Source organism: Myotis brandtii, unplaced genomic scaffold (genome assembly GCF_000412655.1).
Source record: "Myotis brandtii unplaced genomic scaffold, ASM41265v1 scaffold450, whole genome shotgun sequence".
In the NCBI taxonomy this organism is placed as follows: Eukaryota; Metazoa; Chordata; class Mammalia; order Chiroptera; family Vespertilionidae; genus Myotis; species Myotis brandtii.
Window position 1 is genome coordinate 1,005,922 of NW_005367210.1, and position 17,603 is coordinate 1,023,524.

Below are 17,603 nucleotides of genomic sequence, written 5' to 3' on the forward strand. Positions count from 1 at the left end.
TATCTCTCTCCCTTCCTCTCTGTAAAAAATCAATAAAATATATTTTTAAAAAAATTAGCCTGCTATATTTGGTCAAACATTTAATTAACTCATCCCTTATGCCATGGCAGGGCCAGAACAAATGGTTTCCTGGGCCTTATTCGGCCCGAGGGCCAGATGTTCCCACCCCCGCCCGAGGGCCTCGCACCCTGCCCAGCACACAGTGGACTCTCAGTAAGTACTTACTGAGTGAATAAATACCCCTCCTGGGAAAATCAATCACAGTGATAAATTCAATGGCTCACTTATTTAAAAGATGGGCTGGGCCCTAGCAGGTTTGGCTCAGTGGATAGAGGGTTGGCCTACAGACTGAAGGGTCCCAGTTTCAATTCTGGTCAAGGGCACATGCCCGGGTTGCGGATTCGACCCCCTGTGTGGGGCCTGCAGGAGGCAGGCAATCAATGCTTCTCATCATTGGTGTTTCTATCTCTCTCTCTCCCTCTCCCTTCCTCTCTGAAATCAATAAAAATACATTTTAAATAAATAAATAAAAGATGGGCTAGGCGGGGCTGCAGCATCAAATCTGAGGCCCAGATCTATGACGTTGCCCATTACTAAACCTCTCTGAGCTACCCTTTCCACATCTACAAATGGGGATATTGGGACCTGCTTTACAGGCTTATCTTGAGGATTAAATGAATTAGTCATACACATTACCTAGGACACAGCTGGAGCTCAGTAAATGTTAGTTTCCGACTTCCTCATGGACTCAGTCCAGCTATAAGCTACAGAAATACAAGTTATCTGGTTCAAGTGAAAATGGCCTTACCTGCAGCAGGGCTCTGGGCAGAGAAGTACCCGCGGTGCACTCCTGCCTCTGCATGGAATCTGGATGGCATGTCACCGTGGCTGACTCCTCACCGTGGGATGATGATAACAGGAAGAGGCCTTTGGTTGGCCCCTTCTCCATGTTGGGTGCTCTGCTGGGCCTGGGGCATTACCCGGTTTCCTCTGTTGTTCACAGCAGCCCCGGCTTCAGAGAGTGAAGCACCTTGTCCAAGGCCACGCAGCCCGAGGGGGAAGGCCAGGCTTTGACTGTAAGTCGCATGGAGCTGCCTGGGCTCCAGGAGTCTCCCATCCCTCACGGCTGAGTCACAGATGTCCCAGGTGGTAGCCGAGTCAGAGGCCCAGGGGGCTAATGTCCGACAGTTCCTCACACTTGTCCCCCACTTAGCCCCACCCAGCACCTCAGCCCCTTGCCTGGTAGTGCAGGCACTGGCCAGAGACCCTGACCTATAAGGCCTCACAATACCCGGACGTGACATCCTGAAGGGGGCACAGCTTAGGCTCAAATCCGTACTGTTAGGCTACGTGACCTTGGGCAAATGACCTCTCTGGGCCTCAGTTTCCTCACCTGTGAGGTGGGGAAAATGATTTCACTTTGTATTTATTAGCACAAATAAAGTACTCTCGCTTAATGCCTGGCTCAGGGGACGTGCTAACTACATTTGAACTATTATATTTCCATCCATGTTATTGGATTACTGCATTATCCAAGTGAGAAACGATCCATTACTGTTCTTTGTGGAAAGCGGCTACAGTGTTTGGGCAGGTTACCTTATGGTCCGAACCTGTGGTCCCACGTGGCTGAGTGATATGGGCTGCGGGAGGTGCAGCAAGTAAACAAAGCTTGATCAGGTGCATGTAATTGAGTAGATTTGAACATTGTAAACCCTTGACCACGCCCTTACTTTGCCTCGTGGAATCTGGCTATAAAATAAAGACTCGGCTTGCAGGCCATGGCACTGTCTCTCTAATCAGAGGGCAGCGTCCCACCTAGCCCCAGCTTTATTCTCTTGTCTGTCTTTTCTAATACTTCACCACCCCCCTCTCAGGTTCACCCATGGCCGAGCTGGCGCAGCACAGTTCTTAATGTGGTAGAAGATCAGACATAAAGAAATTACTTGCATCCTTTCTGGACCATAAGTTTAGGTTGGACTCTCCCTGAGATGGTTACTCTAGAAGTGATCACCTTCTCCATTCTGTCCCTCGGATCCTGTATTTCTCCCGGTGCAGTGGCCGGGCCACCGGCAGCAGAGACCACGGGGCCCTGAGTGGCATGCGTGCCTCCCGTCTCTAGGACCAGAGAGTCTAAGAAACTTTTTCTGAGCCTCTCCTCTGTGCTGCACCTGACTGGCCATCTCATAAAAGAATACAAACAGGTCTCCAGAGGCAGAAGGTCCTCCAGGTCACCTCTCAGCTCCTGACGGGGTTTTGCTTTCTGGAGATTTGGACGAGGCAAGGTAGGCTGGGTCACGCTGCAGAACAAACAGCCCAGATCTTAGCGGCTCCTAACATGAAGCTATTTATTTGTCACACACACCACATACCCGTGGGGGGCTGGCAGGGCTCTTCAGGGCTCCTCACTCCAGGGCCCAGGGTGTTTTGCAGCCACCATCTATCTCAGGGGCTACCAGTAGCCTCCGCAGTGGGGGAGGGTCTTCACTTGGCAATAAAAGGCTCCAGGCTGAGGGACTAATGTCACTTCTCGTACTTCCTTGGCCAAGACTAGTCACATGACCCCAACCCAATCACAAGGGTGCAGAGATATGCCATCCCACCACCTGCCTGAGGGCAGAGCTTGGGAAATAATATGGAGAATGACATTGATGATGACCTCAGACCTGATCAGGGTCTGCCAGGGCGCTGCGATCACCTGTGCAGGGCAGGGGGGGCAGCTGTGTCCGGCAGTGGAGCCTGCTGGGACCCACCTGGACTGAGAGTGCTGAGAAGAAAGGACGGCTGGCATTCCAGAACCTGGGGCTGTGATGCCCGATAGTCCTACCCACCAAGCTGGCCAGCCGTCTAGGCTCCATTGCTGTAAAATAGGGACAGCACTTCCTGACCTGAGGAACCTGAGTGAAGATTCATTGGAATAGGTGAGCAGCATGGGGAAACATGCCTTTATCCTCCAAGCAGCCTTCCGCAGAGGGCGTTATTTTTGGTGGAAAGCCTTTGCCCTGCTGAGCCCGTTGATGAATTCGGGTGGACACATTCGAAAGCAGGAGCTTGGCGAAGAGGGGCTTGGAGGACACAGGCCAGAGAGGCTTTCCCGAGGCTGTGTGTGCTTACTGAGGCACAATACATTCCTACGATGTCTTTGGGGTGCCTTTATTTGAGATGGCTCTGAGAGTTGATGGAGAATCTGGGAGCATCCAAACCCCCCTCACCTGTCCCCTTCAAAACTGGAAAGAGATCAACTGTTTTGTGCCACAGAAGGTTTGGGGGTTCCTGCAGCAGTCCACAGACTAGGGAGCAAAGAAGAGGGAAGTGGAAAGGAAGGCAGCGTGATGGGGCGAGGCCAGCAGGTACGGTAACCTCCAGTAAGTTATTCTGAGAACAGGGTTAGCTCTGAAGCTGCGATGTGAGGTGTAAGCCCCAGGTCCTTCCCCTGAGATCTTGAGCAAACTCCCTCTGCTGACAGGAGGTTCGCTCCGGCACCATGGGCACGCTGCCCAGTGTGTCCATGGCATGTCAGAGCCAGCCTGTGGACACAGAGGCCCTCTCTGCTTCTGGGGATCAGGATGGGGAGAAAGCATATCCAACGCCTGGCCTGGTCCTGCCCAGCACAGGAAGACATGCTGCTAAGGCTCAGATTTAGTCTCCGGAAGCCTCCCATAGCCTGCCCCAGGTGGGTGGCACAGTCCCTCTTCTGAACAGAGAAATGGGGGAGAGGGCGACAGAAAACCAAAGAAAACATCTGGAGATCAGGAGTCGTCTCATTAATCTCCCGGCATTCCATTTTGCAGATAAAACAAACTGAGCCCTGGAGGGGTCAGCTTTGCCAGAGTAACCCAACCAGCCAGTGGGACAGCCAGGCCGAGGAGCCAAACCTGCTCCCTAAGCCAGGAGAGGAAGGAGACAGGGCCCAGAGGGGGAAGGCCTTGCACAAGGTCACACAGCACTTCTGTAGCAGAGCCAGGATGCAAGGACTCCAGACCCTGTCTCTCTGGCTGCCAGCCTGGGAAAGCTGCCCAACCCTTTCACCCGCTTTGTGCCTGGTGCTGGTGGAGGGGCGATTGCAGGGAGAGGAAGCTGATCTTCCGAAGATCTGTTCAGGCCCAGACACTAGGGGCTGAACCAGTCGGGAGCCGCATTCTGAAAGCTGACCTGAGTGAGGCATACCTCTGAGGACAGAAGTGTTCACGGTGGGAAGCCAGGCATGGGGCTCAGCCTCCTGCACGTGTGGTCTCATTGAACCCTTATGTGGTCCTGTGAGGTTTTCTATTTTTCCAGAGAGGAAACTGAGGCCCCAGGACTCGCAGTCCAGTGCTCACACATCGCTTCTTCCCCGCCTCCCCCTTCTCTCCCCCACCACCCACCCCGTGGGCGCTGGAGGCGGGAGAGGCCTGGCTGGAGGCCCATAAAGGAGGGGGAGGGGCAGCCAGAGCCCGGGTGCTTTTCCATCCTGGGCTGGAGCTGCTCCTGCAGGATTCTTGGAGCAGCCAGAGCAGGAAGGCAGGAACAATGGGCAGCCGGCGGCAGAGGGGTGCTGGGTTCCGGAGCAGGGTGGAGTCGGCTGTAGAGGCTGTGGGAATGAGGCCCCTGCACAGGAGACTGACAAGATTAACCACTAACATTGTCTGAGCACTTACTGTATGCCAATAATACCGTTGTAATTAACCCAGTTATTAATTAACAGAAAAGGAGCAGAGGGAAGGCTGAACAGTATAGGCATGCCCAGTAAGGTCTGATGACTAGGAAAGGTGATTACGTGTGTCACACCTGGGAGCAGGTCATTGGCCAGAATAAGCGTGGCCACTGCAGGGGTGTGAAATCTGAGACACATAAGCTCCTCAACAAAGGGAGTTCCCTCCAGGCCCTCTTGCCCCTTATCTCTGCTGCCCACCTGACACCTGGCTTGCAGGGCTCTCAGGCTCTGCATTTGCCCACATAGCCCACAGCCACGTGGACCCGCACGTAATGCACTGTGACTAGCCGGATTCTGTGCCAGACTTAGCTCCACCGTGGAACAGAAACTGCACACTGGCTCTGCTTCTAGCTCTGCTGAATCCCCAGCTGCACCTCTTCCAGGCCTGGATTAAGGGAAATGGGACTTTTGAAACTGAGGTATATAACTCCATGCTAATAAAAATCATTCAACCCATCATGTAAGTCTTAGGAAAGTCTTTTCTCAAGGTATCATAAAAACCCAACCCCCAGCACCCAGTGGGGAAAGGGATCCTCTCACTTCCACCAGTAGACACCCTACTTCCACCAACACCAGGACCTGAGTTAAACACCTTAGATCGCGGTTCTCAACCTGTGGGTCGCGACCCCTTTGGCGGTCGAACGACCCTTTCACAAGGGTCGCCTAAGACCATCCTGCATATCAGATATTTACATTACAATTCATAACAGTAGCAACATTACAGTTATGAAGTAGCAAGTTATGGGTTGGCTCAACGAGATAGACCACCGACTCCGAATTTAAATTTAATAGCCTTTTATTAAGCTGGCCAGCTGACCACAGCACCTATCCCCCCCTCTGGGAGATTCGGAGCATGTGGCAAAGAGCAAGTGTGCATTATGATTTTTATAGCAAAACAGTGTTACCTTAGAAATTCACAGAAAGTTCACAAGCACAAAAATGGGGGTAAACAGAGTCACACCTGACTGGTCTAAGACAATCTAGCAATTTTTCTTCCATGGTTCCTAACCCTGCAACTCCCCTCCATACGTCAGTCCCTCCTCCCAGCACATACACAATCCTTCTTCATATCCTGGCAACACAATTCTTCCTCATACATCCCCCTTCCTCTGAGCACATTCAATTTCTCATGTCTTATTTCCTCCCCTCAGCACATTCTGTAACATTCTGTAACCCTTCCATGCCGCAGTCCCTCACCCTAGCACAGTTATGAAGTAGCAACGAAAATAATTTTATGGTTGGGTCACAACATGAGGAACTGTATTTAAAGGGCCAGAAGGTTGAGAACCACTGCCTTAGATGAATTATCCCATGGAATCCTTGCCTTACACCTATGTTAGCCCTATTTACAGATGAGATTTGAGGTATGGAGAGTTTAAGTAAAATGCCCCAGATAAGTAGGAGGTGAAAGCAAGATTTGAATCTAATCCAGTGGTTCTCAACCTGTGGGTTGCGACCCCTTTGGGGGTTGAACGACCCTTTCACAGGGGTCGCCTAAGACCATCGGAAAACACATATATAATTACATGTTGTTTTTGTAATTAATCATTATGCTTTAATTATGTTCAATTTGTAACAATGAAATTGGGGGGTCACCACAACATGAGGAACTGTATTAAAGGGTCACGGCATTAGGAAGGTTGAGAACCACTGATAAGCAATCTAGCTCCAGATCCTATGCTCTTAACCACTGTAAATTTTACACACGTATGTGCACACACACACACACTCATGCTGTATATACTTTCTCACAGTTTCCCTTTTTCACTTGTATCATTGACAGATTTGTCATAAATATTGTCCTTAGTTATCATCCTTGTTTAAAAGTCCTACCAGCTGGAAAAATCTTGTCCATGTGTCACCAGAAAGGGCCCGGGCCCGGAGCAGGTCTTCCTAGGGCCGGCCAGTAGTGTATGGGTTCTTGACTTCATGCAGAAAAGATTTCACAATATGAGTCCAGGTGATTTTGAGAGTACGTTTATTAAAGCTGGGGACAGTGAAAAAAGGAAGGGCTTAGGATAGAAGAAGCAACCCTTGCTGCACTTCATGCAATGCTTGGCGAGGTTGGCCTTGTGGCAAGTCATGCAGTACAAGTCCTCCCCATTAGGGAAGAAGCTTCCAGTCCCAATGACTTGCATGCAGTCTTTGTGCCAGATGGACCCCTTGACTCCTTCCACAATCAGTTTGAAGCAGCCCTTGCACTTGGGGAAGTCCTCCCACGTGTAGCATTTGTTGCACAGGATCTTGTTCTCGGCCACAGAGGTCTCATTGGCCAATGGCTGAAGGCACCTTGCACAATGGAAGCCGTGGCAATTCTTACAATGCACCTCCTTGAAGTCGCACTGACGGGCTGGTGGCATTCCACACCGGTGTTGACACACAACCTGTCAGAGCACTTCAGGCAGGAGTGGCGGCCATCCTTCTCCCCTACCTCTTCCTCTGCATTAGAGGCAGTCAAACTTCTCAGTCATGTACCTGGAGAAACCTCACACTGTGTGTGGAGAACGGGGTGTATGTATTCTGCAAGAGCTGGATATAGTTGTCAACAGTGCTGCCTGGACTTGCTCGGTACCACAGCTGCCCCTGTGGCTGACTGAGCTCCCTAAACCCAGCGCCATGCTTCCTCTAATTTAAATTGGTGATGACAAGAATGGCACCAAGGGGTGAGCTGGTGGGCGCTTAACCCCTTCAAATCTCCATCAAAAGCCTCTCCGTCACCCAAAAAAGACGCACCATCTAGATCAGCGGTTCTCAACCTGTGGGTCGCGACCCCTTTGGGGGTTGAACGACCCTTTCACAGGGGTCACCTAAGACCATCGGAAAACACATATATAATTACATATTGTTTTTGTGATTAATCACTATGCTTTAATTATTGCTTAACCCCTTCAAATCTCCATCAAAAGCCTCTCCATCACCCAAAAAAGACGCACCATCTAGATCATCGGTTCTCAACCTGTGGGTCGAGACCCCTTTGGGGGTTGAACGACCCTTTCACAGGGGTCACCTAAGACCATCGGAAAACACATATATAATTACATATTGTTTTTGTGATTAATCACTATGCTTTAATTATGTTCAATTTGTAACAATGAAATTGGGGGTCACCACAACATGAGGAACTGTATTAAAGGGTCTCGGCATTAGGAAGGTTGAGAACCACTGATCTAGATAAAATAAAGTGCTTATTATGTTAACAAAGCTTTAAGACCAGCCCCTCCCACCACCAATCAAACTGCTGCAGCTAAGCTCCCTCCCACAGAGGACTTTCAGGCCAGCCAGCCAGCTGGTGGGTGTCGGCTTTGAACCACAAGATGTGGAAACACTGTAGATAAGTCTGGAAGCACCAAACCTGGCAGGATTGGGGGCGGGAGTTGCTGGCAGCCATGGGAATGGAGCTGTTGGAAAGAAGGCAGAGCTGGGGGCGGAGAGATCAGGACCTGCTGATGTAGCCTTATCTCTCCCATCTAGCTGTGCCTACCCTTATGCTTTTCAGGTTCAAGAGTCAATGAAATGCCTCTTCACTCAAGCCAGTTGGAAAAGGATTTTCTGTTGCTAACAACCAAAAGAGTCTTGACTGTTTTGCTTGATTTTATGGCATCATCAATTATAAGATTATTTTTATTACTTGTTTGTTTACGTATTTATTTATTTTTGGTTAATCCTCACCGGAGGATATTTTTGCCTTGATTTTTAGAGAGAGTGAAAGGGAGAGGGAAAGACAGAGAGACACATCGATTGGTGGCCTCTCCCATGCGCCCCAACCTGGGCCAGGGATCGAGCCTACAACTGAGTTATGTATCCTTGACTGGAATTGAACCTGAGACCCTTCAGTCTTTGGGCCAACGCTCTATCCACTGAGCAAAACTGGCTAGGGCTATAAGATGATTTTTAAAAGGAAAATATATCTACTTAATAACAACTTATGGATAAAAAATAAGCATATCAGGAATGCCCCTTATCAAAAACTAACACTGACCGTAGCCGGTTTGGCTCAGTGGATGGCACATCGGCCTGAAGACCCAAGGGTCCTGGGTTTAATTCCAGTCAAGAGCACAACACCTTCATTGGGTTGCAGGCTCCTCCAGGCCCAGGCCCTGGTCAGGGTGTGTGCAGAAGGCAACTAACTCATGTAGCTTCACATCGATATTTCTCTCTTCCTAAAAACCAATGAAAAAATATCCTTGGGTGAGGAAAGAAATAAATGACATTGGTTATGTTTTTATTTATAAAGTTGTACAACACATCTCCATTGGTGATTTGATCAAAATTCTTCACATTTAGAGTCTAAACTTTCCTTGGTTGAATTTGGCGATTTTCACTTCTAACTGCATTGCCTGGCCAATGCTAGCCTTCCATACACTCAATAACCTTTTATTTTCAAGTGGCATCATTTTAGAAGTCATTTTATGCAATATTTGAGATCTGGTAAAATTCCATCCAGGCAATTAGACAGCAGACAATGACTAAGTCACCTTCCGCCTGCTGGCTGGCATGTTCCTTCCGCATCAACGGTGGGGCACATCCTGATTCCAGAAACGTTAAGATGTGTGTGGGGCCAGTGCATCAGAACTAGTTATGATCATAGTTACCTTTTCCTGTGAGTCAGGCATTGAGCTAAGCAGAACAGAGGTATGGGGTGGGGCAAGTGACATCATCACTCTTGTTCTCAATTGTCATATCTATAAATGGCAATAATAGCTTCATAGAGTAGTTGGGAAGATTTAATAAGAACTTTTAGAAGAGTGTTGGCATATAACAATTATCCAATAAATATCAGGTATTAGTATTTTGTTTCATTATTACAACTACCCTTTGAGGTCAATATGATGACCCTACTTTATGGTTTAGGACACTAAGCTTAAGGAAAAGAAGTGGTCACTCATCTAGGAAGGAGGTGGTGGATCTGGGACTCCAAGCCAAGTTTATGTTTGTTTGTTTTTATATGTTTTTATTGATTTTTTAAAATATATTTTATTGATTTTCCACAGAGAGGAAGGGAGAGGGATAGAGAGTTAGAAACATCGATGAGAGAGAAACATCGATCAGCTGCCTCCTGCACACTCCCCACTGGGGATGTGCCCGCAATCAAGGTACATGCCCTTGACCAGAATCGAACCCGGGACCCTTGAGTCTGCAGGCCGATGCTCTATCCACTGAGCCAAACCGGTTAGGGCATGTTTTTATTGATTTTAGAGAGAGGGAGAGAGAGATAGAAACATCCTATATAATAAAAGCCTAATATGCTAAGTGTCCAGTTGTCCATTCAACCAATCAAAGCATACTATGCTAATGATATGCTAAGGCTGCTCAATCGCTCACTATGACGTGCACTGACCCCCAGGAGGCAGACACTCCAGCCGGTAGGTTAGCTTGCTGCTGGGGTCTGGCTGATCGGGACTGAGCAAGATGGGCTGGACACGCCCTGGAGCCCTCCCGAAGTCTCTCCCCAGCTGGCCAACCTCCCGTGTCCCTCCCCGGCCTCGATAGTGAACCAGTGGGGTCCCTGGGCCTGGCCTGTGCCCTCTCATAATCCAGCAATCCAGGACACCTAGGGGGATGTCAGAAAGCCATTTTGGCCCAATCCCGCTCAATGCAGGAGCTACCCCCTCTCACGGGGGGATCCCACTTATCCAGAAGCCCGGCTCACGGCTGGCGAGCACAGCAGCGGTGTGCTCCACCGCAGTTGGACATCCCCCAAGGGCTCCTGGACTGAGAGAGGGCGCAGGCCGGGCTGAGGGGACCCCCCACCCAGTGCAAGAATTTTGTGCACCAGGCCTCTAGTCCAGTGGTTCTCAACCTTCCTAATGCCGAGACCCTTTAATACAGTTCCTCATGTTGTGGTGACCCCCAATTTCATTGTTACAAATTGAACATAATTAAAGCATAGTGATTAATCACAAAAACAATATGTAATTATATATGTGTTTTCCGATGGTCTTAGGCGACCCCTGTGAAAGGGTCGTTTGACCCCCAAAGGGGTCGTGACCCACAGGTTGAGAATGGCTGCTCTAGTCAGTGATAAGAGAATATCATCGATCAGCTGCCTCCTGCATGCCCCACACTGGGGATTGAACCCACAACCCAGGCATGTGCCCTGACTGGGAATTGAACCCATGACCTCCTGGTCCATGGGCCGACGCTCAACCACTGAGCCACACCAGTTGCACCAGGTTTATGTTTTTAACCATCAGCCATCAGACTTCCAGGCAGGGGCTGCACTCCTTACTTAAGATGCAGGGTGAGGTGAGCCACAGGAAATTGGGGGGGCCAGTTCTTAGACATGGGGCAGGGAAAGGTCATACTCACCAGCCAAGATCACTGCCCAGACCACTGTCTTAGTCTTATCTATGGAATCTTGGGCCTTTGAAAACTATAGCTGGGAAGTGACAGGGCTCAAGCTGGAACCCCCGTTCCGACTCCTCACATGGTCCTCAAGCTTCACTGTCCTCCCCTGTAGACATCCCTCCCAGCACCTCATCCTCCAAGCCCCCCTTGACCACCCCGGCCCACATCCTTGTGCTTTGCTCAGGCAGGATCTCAACACTCGCTCGCATTTCAGACTTGCACTTTGGAGTCAGGCCGACTTTGGGCGTGAATCCTCCTCCTGCCACTTATTGTGTGATCCTGCGTTCATTTCCCCCCTTCACAGAGCCTTGGTTTCTCACCTGAAAAATGGACAAAAGCCCCTCTCAGAGGTCGATGTGACGTTTCAGGTGAGGTCAACCTGACACGGAGTTAGCCTCCAGGCAGCAGCTGCTTTCTGTCCTTCCCCATACAACATAATTATTGTCCTTATTAATCACAAAATAAAATGAGTAATAACAACGGTCAGCCCTGGCCAGGTGGCTTAGTTGGTTGGAGTGTCGTCCTGTACACCAAAAGGTTTCAGGCTCAATTCCTGGTCACGGCACATACCTAGATCTCGGGTTCGATCCGCCGTTGGGCTATGTATGGGAGGCAACCGATCAATGTTTCTCAACTAACTCTCTCTCTCTCTCCGTCCCCCCCCACCCCCCAACTGCCTTTAATGTTCTGTAGGGGCCCCTTACATGAAGAGGCTGATCTCTGAAGCTCTGGACATCTCTAACTCCCAACAACCCTGCCATTGGAGTTGTCTCATGGCTTCCACTGTGGCCACCTCTTTTCCCAGCATTCCCAGTGTTCAGCTGTTACAGAGGCCCCAGAGTGCTGGCCGGGGGTCAAAATGACATCTTTCAATCCTGTCACACAGCTCTCTCCTTTCTGGTGAACTGTGCTGCAGCTGATGTTGGTTAAAAGGTGACATCGTTATCTGCCTAGAACCTCTTGTCTCTTTCCACTAAAACATATATATATGTATGTATATATATATTTTTTAATTTAAAAAAATACATTATTTTTTTTTTAGAGAGAGCGAGAGGATAGAAACACCCATAAGAAACATCAAACAGCTGCCTCCTGCACGACCCCTACTGGGGATCGAGCCCACAACCTGGGCATGTGCCCTGACTGGGAATCGAACCCTAAACCAACTGAGCCACACCAGCCGGGCACTCTTTCTACACTACACTCTTTCTCCTCTCCTTCCGGGACTCCCCACAGGCCCTGAAGTTCTGTTCCGTTGTATAAATTGTTTATCTGTTCAGGTTGTATAAATTTTATCGGTCTATCTTTAAGTTCCCTGCTTTTTTCCTCTGCCATCTCCATTCTGTGCCCATCCAGTACATTTTTTATTTGTTGTTGTATTTTTCAGTTGTACAACTTCCATCTTTTCTTTCCTTTTTTTCCATTTTTTTCTTTATATCTTCTATTTCTTTGCTGAACCCCTCTATTTTCTGTTTTAAGAGTGTTTATAGTGGCCCTAGCTGGTTTGGCTTAGTGGACAGAACACCTGCCCATGGAGTGAAGGGTTCTGGGTTCGATTCCAGTCAGAGGCACATACCTAGGTTGCAGGCTCGATCCTCCATCTGAAACCTGGCGCATGTGCAGGAGGCGACCAATCAATGTGTCTCTCTCACATTAATGTTTCTCTCCCCTCCCTCCCACTCTCTCTAAAAATCAATGGAAAAGTATCCTCAGGTGAGGATTAACAACAAAAAAGAGTGTTTATGGTGGCTTGTTGAAGCTTTCTAAAACTTCTTTCTTATTTTCATTATGACAGCTGCTTTAAAATCCTTGTCGGATAATCACAATATTTGTGTCACCTTGTCGCTGGCTTCTGTTGATTGCCCTTTCTCATTCCAGTTGAGACTTCCTGGTTTTTGGTATAAAGCAGTAGTTAATTTTATTCTGGACTTTTGGGGTATTAAGTTCTGAGACGCTGGTTCCTTTTTAAATCTTCTATTTTAGCATGTGTTCAACCTGTTTAAGTTCCGAATGCACACATCATGGCTCACTTTTGTGCTCTGTGAGTTTGAATGTCAATTTAGTTTCAAAGTCAGTGCTATTTTGGTCTGCCCTGCTTGTGTGCTACCCAGAGGCCAATCTGAAACCACACAGTATTCCATCTCATAGTTCAGTTCTCAAAGCTTCTGCTGTATTAATTCTGGTGAGTTTCATACATAGATCACTTGGGGTTGTGGCCTGGTCTTCATACACAAATTGAAAGAATCTCTTTCTGCAGCTCCCTCTTCTCTGTACCCCTCCCCATGCACTCAAGCTGTGAGGGAGTGGGTGCTGCCTCACTGTTACCTTTGCTTAGGGCAAGGATCGTGGCAGGGGTCCCCTTCAGTCTCCAGATCACCCCCTCTGATCACATTAGTGCAAAGTGGAGCTGATAGAGCAGAGCCTGCTGGGAGAAGGAGGGCCTTTTTTCATGGTGTTTGCCTGGAGAGGAGCAAGTATTGGAAAAAGACTTGTCCTTAATTGCTGTCCTTCCCCAGCCCTCTAATGTAAGAAAGCAGGCTTTCCTTGGGACTTTGTGCCTGGTGGTAGTTTTGGGTCATGGCTTTCTCTAGTGCCCAGGCTGGGATACAGGACAAAGTAAAGCTCCTGAAGACCCCTGACTAGGTCATCCCTTGAGAACCAAATTGCCTCACCAGTCCACCTTTTTCCCACGATCAGAGTACCCTGATAATTGCTTTATGTATTTCATCAAATGTTTACTCATAATAAGTAGAAGGAATAGGGTGAAACCCATTTACTCCATCTTGTCTGAAAATTGAAAACCAAATATATATATATATTTTTAAATATATTTTATTGATTTTTTACAGAGAGGAAGGAAGAGGAATAGAGAGTTAGAAACATCGATGAGAGAGAAACATCGATCAGCTGCCTCCTGCACACTCCCCACTGGGGATGTGCCCGCAACCAAGGTACATGCCCTTGACCGGAATCAAACCTGGGACCCTTGAGTCCGCAGGCCAACGCTCTATCCACTGAGCCAAACCGGTTAGGGCGAAAAACCAAATATATTTTTAAATTAAAGGTGCAATTTATGCAAAATGTATCCATTTAAAAGTTACATTTTCATGAGTTTTGACAAATATATACACCCATGTAACCAAAGCCAAGGTAAATAACATTTCTATCAACCCAAACCGCCCCCCCCCCTCCCCGCGCCCCTTCCCAGTTAATTCTCTCCATCACAGGCCTCAGACAAGCACTGATCTGATTTCTGGGTCGCCTAAGACCATCCTGCATATCAGATATTTACATTACGATTCATAACAGTAGCAACATTATAGTTATGAAGTAGCAACGAAAATAATTTTATGGTTGGGTCACAACATGAGGAACTGTATTTAAAGGGCCAGAAGGTTGAGAACCACTGTTAGAGTTTCAGATAAAGAAAATCACATGGAATGTACTCTTTGGTAAAAGTCTGCCTTCTTTTACTCAGTATGTCTGTGAGATTCACTGATATACCTGGGTGTACTGGTCGTTTAGTCCTTTATATTGCTGAGCAGTATCCCAGTATATTTTTGTCTGTGCTTTCACGTGGATTGTCACTACCCTCTGCTCTTGCCTGACAGACACCAAGAGCCAATGGACCACAGCTGCTCCTGCCATGACCCTTGCTATGGTTCTGCTCTCCAGGTTCCTGTTCTTTGATCCAAGGGAAGAAAATTTAGATGCATTACTTGGTACTTATTTCAAGTTATGGGTAGGATAAGATTTCAGAGTAAAAGGATGGTTTCTTCTGGATGCCTGAATCAATATGCTCCATCATTTACTTACTAATTACCTGCTCAGATCAAAGTACATTAAAAAAAACCCAGTCATTCTCTTGCCAGAAAATTTTAGGGGTTTGTAAACTTGGTCTTACATTGCTGTCTGTGTTCTATGGAATATCGACACCTTCTTCATATGCAACTGTCACCATCCTTTCATGTTGAATACCTGGTGGCTTGTGATGAGTTACCCACATTCTCGGGGTCTCTAAGATTTGTCTTCTGTCCACACCATGCACTCAAATCCCTGATGGAAGAGGGTTGTTACTCTCTGGGCAGCTGATTCACTTTATGATGGCAACTGTCAGACCAGCTAGAAGGTTATCTGACTTTGTAGATTCTCTCTGGCTAGTTATATTTACCTAGTGGATACATGATTTCTCTGACAGCTTTCTTCACAAAATTATACATTCAGACTTCCAATTGAAGTGCTAAGTGGTGTTTATACAGGGAGACAAAGTCAGTTTTATTTTATACCAATATAAGGTTGGATATATTCTTTTCAAAAACATGACTGACCAAATAGTCCCCATTAGCCAAGTCCTAAGATACACAGGTGGTTGCCAGGTTTCTAATTATACTGGTTTCTGTACTATCTGTTCAGACATAAGCTCTTTTGTAAATGTGCCTAGCTGGAATTTCTTCATACACTTCAACCAAAACAGCACATTGCAACAGATGGAATGCAGAAGTAGATGTGAGAATTGTCTTCTATTAAGCCTAGCATTAAAGAGATTTGCAAAAATGTAAAATAATACCACTCTTCTAATATATTTTGTGAGAAAATCTATTTGTGGAAAATACAGCTATCAAATAAATAACATAAGAAAAAGTTCCAAACTGAAGGACACATTTCCAGATTAAAATGACTTTTCAAATGCCCAGCAGAGTAAATGAAAAACAGAAGATTAAAAAAAAAAAAAAGACCCCCCACAAAGCCATATTATGAAATTTCATCAAACCATTGATAAGCAGCCCTAGCCAATTTGCTCAGTGGTTAGAATGTCGACCTGCAGACTGAAGGGTCTCAGATTTGATTCCTGTTGAGGGTACCTACCTCAATTGCAGACTCAATCCCTGGCCCTCCCTTCCACTCTCTCTCTAAAAAAAAAGATCAATAGAGAAATATCTTCTGGTGAAGATTAACAAATAAACAATAAAAAAATCATAAGTAGCAGATCCTGACAGATTTCAGGGAGGAATAAAAGAGATCACATATAAAGTAACAGAAATCAAAGTGGCGTCACTCTTCTCAACACTGGAGACTACAAAACAATGCAGCAATAATTTCCTTCTTAGGGAAAATAAAAACTAATCTATAATAACAGTTCTAGCCAAACTATCATTTGTGAGGGTAGAAGGCAGTTTTAGAAATTGTGTGCTCAAGTGTTATAACGGTCCCCAATGAATCACTCCTCCCTGTAGCCATGCCCCCTTGCAATGTAACTTTGTTAGTCCTTGCAGTGAGAGGTAGTTTGTTTTTTCACTCCCTTGAATCTGGGCTGGACTTGTGATTTGTTATGACCAGTAGCACGTGGCAGAAGTGACACTGTGTGAGTTCTATAGCCGAGGCTTTAAAGAGGCCTAGACGTATCTCCTCTCACCTACTGGAAGTGAAGCCACCATGTTGTGAAGAAGCCCAGGCATGTCTAATGGAGGATGAGAGGCCATGGAAAGATGTTGAAAAGTGATACAGGAAGATGCAGAAACATAATGTAAAATTCTTAGAGCAGCTTAATGCTATTTTCCATTAGATTGTCTTTTGATTTAGAATTGTATATCTATTTAGGATATAAGGATTTTGTTATATTTTACTAATATTTTCTCTCCATTATGGCTCATCTTTTAACTGTATGATAGCTTTTTTTTTTTTTTCCCCTCCCATTTTCCAGTGGCCACATCTACAAATAATTTTCTTTAGGTCTTTGAGGTTTTGTTTCTTAAGATAAAGGCTCTTTCCACATAAAAGTTTACTTTAATCTTATTTTCTTTCTTTCTTAAAAAAACACAGTATAAACAATTGGTGCTATACAGTGGTGACTATAAGAGAGTTAAGAGTTTAAAACAGTTCTCTCTCCAGTGAGGAAGGCCAGGCAAGGAACTGCTGCTTTTCTATTATAACTCTTTCCCTCAGTCCAGCCTGAAAGTTATGTTACTAAAGTGTGTCCTGGATCTACCCTCACGTCCACCATTCCAGTCAAAGCCTCCATTTCTTGCCTAAACTAACCCAATGGCCGGCTCACTGGTGTCCTACTTCCTCCCTTGCTCCCGTTTCAGTTATCCATCACTATGACATAAGCCACTTCAAAACCAATATATTAAATCTCAGTTTTGTGCTTTTCTTGAGCTGAGGGTGTTCTCTAGCCACGTGATATTGCTGGGCTGTGGACTGTGGGCTCGACTGGGCAGAATGTCCAGATGGCTTACTCAACCTGGCGGCTAGTTGGTGCTGGCAGTTGGCTGGGTCCTCAGCTGGGTGGGCTGTGGGCCTCAATTCTTCTCTGTGTAGCTTGGGCCCAAGAGCTAGTGTTCCAAGAGGAAGGAAGTGGAAGCTGGCAGTCCTCTTCAGGCCTGGGCTTGGAAGTCCCAGAACTTTCCTTTCACTGCCTGCTAATAGTCAAGCCAAGAGTCAAGGGGAATGCAGGGATCATTGGGGGCCATCTTTGGAGACTAGCTATCATGATCCCCTTCAGGCAATTTTCCAGTTTCCAGAGACATCTTTTTTTTTTTTAATCCTTACCCTAGGATTTTTGCCA

The 17,603-nt window shown here is 47.0% G+C and overlaps 1 pseudogene; it reads right to left on the bottom strand.

Annotated features, from left to right (window-relative positions):
• Positions 1-4,911: 4,911 nt before the first annotated feature.
• Positions 4,912-7,161, bottom strand: LOC102261901 (annotated as a pseudogene).
• Positions 7,162-17,603: the final 10,442 nt, after the last annotated feature.